Here is a 6,701-nt window from a genome sequence, read left to right on the forward strand (position 1 = left end):
CTGAAGGGTGTCTATTCCAGTGGGGGGGGGGGGGGGGCTTGTATCTGAAGGGTGTCTATTCTGCTGAGGGGGGGGCTAGTATCTAAAGGGTGTCTATTCTGCTGAGGGGGGGGCTAGTATCTAAAGGGTGTCTATTCTGCTGAGGGGGGGGCTAGTATCTAAAGGGTGTCTATTCTGCTGAGGGGGGGGCTAGTATCTAAAGGGTGTCTATTCTGCTGAGGGGGGGGCTAGTATCTAAAGGGTGTCTATTCCGCTGAGGGGGGGGGGGGCTAGTATCTAAAGGGTGTCTATTCCAGTGAGGGGGGGGGGGGGGGGGGGGCTAGTATCTGAAGGGAGTGTCTATTCCGGTGAGGGGGGGGCTAGTATCTGAATGGTGTCTATTCTGCTGAGGGGGGGGGCCTAACGCTAAAATGTCTCTGACTTGACTGTATCTGTTGTGACTGACCTGAAGAAATTAAGATGCTTTTGAGGTTTCAGAGATGTACTGGTCCTGTTACATGAGGTTTCCGAGAGAAGTACTGGTCCTGTTACATGAGGTTTCCGAGAGAAGTACTGGTCCTGTGACATGAGGTTTCAGAGAGAAGTACTGGTCCTGTGACATGAGGTTTCAGAGAGAAGTACTGGTCCTGTGACGTTACATGAGGTTTCCGAGAGAAGTACTGGTCCTGTTACATGAAGTTTCCGAGAGAAGTACTGGTCCTGTGACGTTACATGAGGTTTCAGAGAGAAGTACTGGTCCTGTGACGTTACATGAGGTTTCCGAGAGAAGTACTGGTCCTGTGACGTTACATGAGGTTTCAGAGAGAAGTACTGGTCCTGTGACATGACATGAGGTTTCGGAGAGAAATACTGGTCCTGTGACGTTACATGAGGTGTCAGAGAAGTACTGGTCCTGTTACATGAGGTTTCAGAGAGAAGTACTGGTCCTGTGACGTTACATGAGGTTTCAGAGAGAAGTACTGGTCCTGTTACATGAAGTTTCCGAGAGAAGTACTGGTCCTGTGACGTTACATGAGGTGTCAGAGAGAAGTACTGGTCCTGTGACGTTACATGAGGTGTCAGAGACAAGTACTGGTCCTGTTACATGAGGTGTCAGAGAAGTACTGGTCCTGTTACATGAGGTTTCAGAGAGAAGTACTGGTCCTGTGACATTACATGAGGTTTCAGAGAGAAGTACTGGTTCTGTGACATGAGGTTTCAGAGAAGTACTGGTCCTGTTACATGACATGACGTTTCAGAGAGAAGTACTGGTCCTGTGACATGACATGAGGTTTCAGAGAAGTCCTGGTCCTGTTACATGACATGATGTTTCAGAGAGAAGTACGGGTCCTGTGACGTTACATGAGGTGTCAGAGACAAGTACTGGTCCTGTTACATGAGGTGTCAGAGAAGTACTGGTCCTGTTACATGAGGTGTCAGAGAGAAGTACTGGTCCTGTTACATGAGGTTTCTGAGAGAAGTACTGGTCCTGTGACATGACATGAGGTTTCAGAGAGAAGTACTGGTCCTGTGACGTTACATGAGGTTTCAAAGAGAAGTACTGGTCCTGTTACATGAGGTGTCAGAGACAAGTACTGGTCCTGTGACGTTACATGAGGTTTCAGAGAGAAATACTGGTCCTGTAACATGACATGAGGTTTCAGAGAGAAGTACTGGTCCTGTGACGTTACATGAGGTTTCAGAGAGAAGTACTGGTCCTGTGACATGACATGAGGTTTCGGAGAGAAATACTGGTCCTGTGACGTTACATGAGGTGTCAGAGACAAGTACTGGTCCTGTTACATGAGGTGTCAGAGAAGTACTGGTCCTGTTACATGAGGTTTCAGAGAGAAGTACTGGTCCTGTGACATTACATGAGGTTTCAGAGAGAAGTACTGGTTCTGTGACATGAGGTTTCAGAGAAGTACTGGTCCTGTTACATGACATGACGTTTCAGAGAGAAGTACTGGTCCTGTGACATGACATGAGCTTTCGGAGAGAAATACTGGTCCTGTGACGTTACATGAGGTGTCAGAGAGAAGTACTGGTCCTGTGACGTTACATGAGGTGTCAGAGACAAGTACTGGTCCTGTTACATGAGGTGTCAGAGAAGTACTGGTCCTGTTACATGAGGTTTCAGAGAGAAGTACTGGTCCTGTGACATTACATGAGGTTTCAGAGAGAAGTACTGGTTCTGTGACATGAGGTTTCAGAGAAGTACTGGTCCTGTTACATGACATGATGTTTCAGAGAGAATTACTGGTCCTGTGACATGACATGAGGTTTCAGAGAGAAGTACTGGTCCTGTGATGTTACATGAGGTGTCAGAGACAAGTACTGGTCCTGTTACATGAGGTGTCAGAGAAGTACTGGTCCTGTTACATGAGGTTTCAGAGAGAAGTACTGGTCCTGTGACATGACATGAGGTTTCAGAGATAAGTACTGGTCCTGTGACGTTACATTAGGTTTCAAAGAGAAGTACTGGTCCTGTTACATGAGGTGTCAGAGAGAAGTACTGGTCCTGTTACATGAGGTGTCAGAGAGAAGTACTGGTCCTGTTACATGAGGTTTCAGAGAGAAGTACTGGTCCTGTTACATGAGGTTTCAGAGAGAAGTACTGGTCCTGTGACGTTACATGGCCTTCATCCCAAATGGCACTCTTTTCCCTATTTAGTGGACTTCCAATGGTCCCTGGTCGAAAGCAGTGCACTAATAATGTGCCATTTAAAACGCACTGTATCTCCTAATACAAAACGCCTGACACCTAATCCCACTGTGCTTTAGGACGGGTCATCACGCTGGGCTTTAGGACAGGGGGTTCCATTTTTTTTTGCTAACATATGATGGGGGTCCCTCTGTCGCCGGTTTGTCTGGACGGGGGTCCCTGGGTAATGGGTTTCCTGGACGGGGGTCCCTGGGTAATGGGTTTCCTGGACTGGGGTCCCTGGGTAATGGGTTTCCTGGACTGGGGTCTCTGGGTAATGGGTTTCCTGGACGGGGGTCTCTGGGTAATGGGTTTCCTGGACGGGGGTCCCTGGGTAATGGGTTTCCTGGACGGGGGTCTCTGGGTAATGGGTTTCCTGGACGGGGGTATCTGGGTAATGGCTTTCCTGGACCGGGGTGTCTGGGTAATGGGTTTGTCTGGACGGGGGTCTCTGGGTAATGGGTTTGTCTGGACGGGGGTCTCTGGGTAATGGGTTTGTCTGGGTAATGGGTTTGTCTGGACGGGGGTGTCTGGGTAATGGGTTTGTCTGGACGGGGGTGTCTGGGTAATGGGTTTGTCTGGACGGGGGGTGTCTGGGTAATGGGTTTGTCTGGACGGGGGTCTCTGGGTAATGGGTTTGTCTGGACGGGGGTCCCTGGGTTTGCCTGTGCGGGGTCTGTAACAGCAGAACTGTCTTGAATGGCCCCCTATTCACTACAGGACCCTACTTCAATGGCACCCTATTCACTCCAGGACACCAGTGACCAGGGCACATAGAGCACTAGATAGACCGTTTCAGGACCCAGTAACACTGGAACAAGCGGATGGAGAAACTAACCACTGATCTGATTAGTAACTTTGTCAGAATGACTGGATTAACCAACATTTGGCTCTGAAATGGAACCCTATTCCCTATATAGTGTACTACTTTAGACCAGAGCCCTATGGAACCCTATTCCCTATATAGGGTACTACTTTAGACCAGAGCCCTATGGAACCTTATTCCCTATATAGGGTACTACTTTAGACCAGAGCCCTATGGAACCCTATTCCCTATATAGTGTACTACTTTAGACCAGAGCCCTATGTAACCCTATTCCCTATATAGTGTACTACTTTAGACCAGAGCCCTATGGAACCCTATTCCCTAAATAGTGCACTACTTTAGACCAGAGCCCTCTGAACCCTATTCCCTATATAGTGTACTACTTTAGACCAGAGCCCTCTGAACCCTATTCCCTATATAGTGTACTACTTTAGACCAGAGCCCTATAGAACCCTATTCCCTATATAGTGTACTACTTTAGACCAGAGCCCTATGGAACCCTATTCCCTATATAGTGTACTACTTTAGACCAGAGCCCTATAGAACCCTATTCCCTATATAGTGCACTACTTTAGACCAGAGCCCTATGTAACCCTATTCCCTATATAGTGTACTACTTTAGACCAGAGCCCTATGTAACCCTATTCCCTATATAGTGTACTACTTTAGACCAGAGCCCTATAGAACCCTATTCCCTATATAGGGTACTACTTTAGACCAGAGCCCTATGGAACCTTATTCCCTATATAGTGTACTACTTTAGACCAGAGCCCTATGTAACCCTATTCCCTATATAGTGTACTACTTTATACCAGAGCCCTATGGAACCCTATTCCCTATATAGTGTACTACTTTAGACCAGAGGCCTATGGAACCCTATTCCCTATATAGTGCACTACTTTAGACCAGAGCCCTATGGAACCCTATTCCCTATATAGTGCACTACTTTAGACCAGAGCCCTATGTAACCCTATTCCCAAATAGTGTACTACTTTAGACCAGAGCCCTATGGAACCCTATTCCCTATTATAGTGCACTACTTTAGACCAGAGCCCTATAGAACCCTATTCCCTATATAGTGCACTACTTTAGACCAGAGCCCTATGTAACCCTACTCCCTATATAGTGCACTACTTTCGACCAGAGCCCTATTCCCTATATAGTGTACTACTTTAGACCAGAACCCTATAGAGCCCTATTCCCTATATAGTGTACTACTTTAGACCAGAGCCCTATGGAACCCTATTCCCTATATAGTGTACTACTTTAGACCAGAGCCCTATGGAACCCTATTCCCTATATAGTGTACTACTTTAGACCAGAGCCCTATGGAACCCTATTCCCTATATAGGGTACTACTTTAGACCAGAGCCCTATGGAACCCTATTCCCTATATAGTGTACTACTTTAGACCAGAGCCCTATGGAACCCTATTCCCTATATAGGGTACTACTTTAGACCAGAGCCCTATGGAACCTTATTCCCTATATAGGGTACTACTTTAGACCAGAGCCCTATGGAACCTTATTCCCTATATAGTGTACTACTTTAGACCAGAGCCCTATGGCACCCTATTCCCTATATAGTGTACTACTTTAGACCAGAGCCCTATGGCACCCTATTCCCTATATAGTGTACTACTTTAGACCAGAGCCCTATGGCACCCTATTCCCTATATAGTGTACTACTTTAGACCAGAGCCCTATGGAACCTTATTCCCTATATAGTGCACTACTTTAGACCAGAGCCCTATGGAACCCTATTCCCTATATAGTGCACTACTTTCGACCAGAGCCCTATTCCCTATATAGTGTACTACTTTAGACCAGAACCCTATAGAACCCTATTCCCTATATAGTGTACTACTTTAGACCAGAACCCTATGGAACCCTATTCCCTTTATAGTGTACTACTTTAGACCAGAGCCCTATGGAACCCTATTCCCTATATAGTGCACTACTTTAGACCAGAGCCCTATGGAACCCTATTCCCTATATAGTGTACTACTTTAGACCAGAGCCCTATGGAACCCTATTCCCTATATAGTGCACTACTTTAGACCAGAGCCCTATGGAACCCTATTCCCTATGTAGTGTCCTGCTTTTGATGCTGTAGTGCCTTATCTAGGGAATAGGGAGCGATTTTCGATGCGCCCTTTGAAACCTAAGATATAACAGTTGTGTGTACAGTATAAATACAAAAAATAGAAAACTATTTTAAAATACATAGGACATTGCTGTCTAGCATTTTGTATTTAAATTATTTATTTTTTTAGATATCGTACTAATGCTATATTGACATGCATATATAAATGTGTACATGTGGCATTAACAGATATTTCGGTAACACTAGACACCCAGCGTCATATATGACACTGTCATAACCATCTCATAACTGTTGACATAACTTGTCATAACACTCGATGTATATTCACACATGTTGTGACATTTTGTTAGTTTATGGCTGGTTATGACACCTGCATAAGTGTCCAAACCAACATTTTATTAAAATGTGTTTTCCCCTGCCAAGAAGTTTCCTTTCGTTTGAAAGTTTGTTAAGTCCTTTGTTGTAATGGGTTCTTTCGTCATATGATTTTTCTGATTTTAAATAACTTGCAGAAAATACACTTTATAACATTGTCATGAAGCATTATGACATACTTATATTAGCCAGACAGGACTATCACGTACAAGTCCTTATGTCAGTCATCAGTCACACAGTCTGGTCCTGCTCCTACATTCATCCCAGTCATCAGTCACATAGAGGGTGTCTGGTCCTGCTCCTACATTCATCCCAGTCATCAGTCACATAGAGGGTGTCTAGTCCTGCTCCTACATTCATCCCAGTCATCAGTCACATAGAGGGTGTCTAGTCCTGCTCCTACATTCATCCCAGTCATCAGTCACATAGAGGGTGTCTAGTCCTGCTCCAACATTCATCCCAGTCACATAGAGGATGTCTGGTCCTGCTCCTACATTCATCCCAGTCACATAGAGGGTGTCTGGTCCTGCTCCTACATTCATCCCAGTCATCAGTTACATAGAGGGTGTCTAGTCCTGCTCCTACATTCATCCCAGTCATCAGTCACATAGAGGGTGTCTAGTCCTGCTCCTACATTCATCCCAGTCACATAGAGGGTGTCTGGTCCTGCTCCTACATTCATCCCAGTCACATAGAGGGTGTCTGGTCCTG

The sequence above is a fragment of the Salvelinus fontinalis genome, chromosome 3, assembly GCF_029448725.1.
Source record: "Salvelinus fontinalis isolate EN_2023a chromosome 3, ASM2944872v1, whole genome shotgun sequence".
Lineage (NCBI taxonomy): Eukaryota > Metazoa > Chordata > Actinopteri > Salmoniformes > Salmonidae > Salvelinus > Salvelinus fontinalis.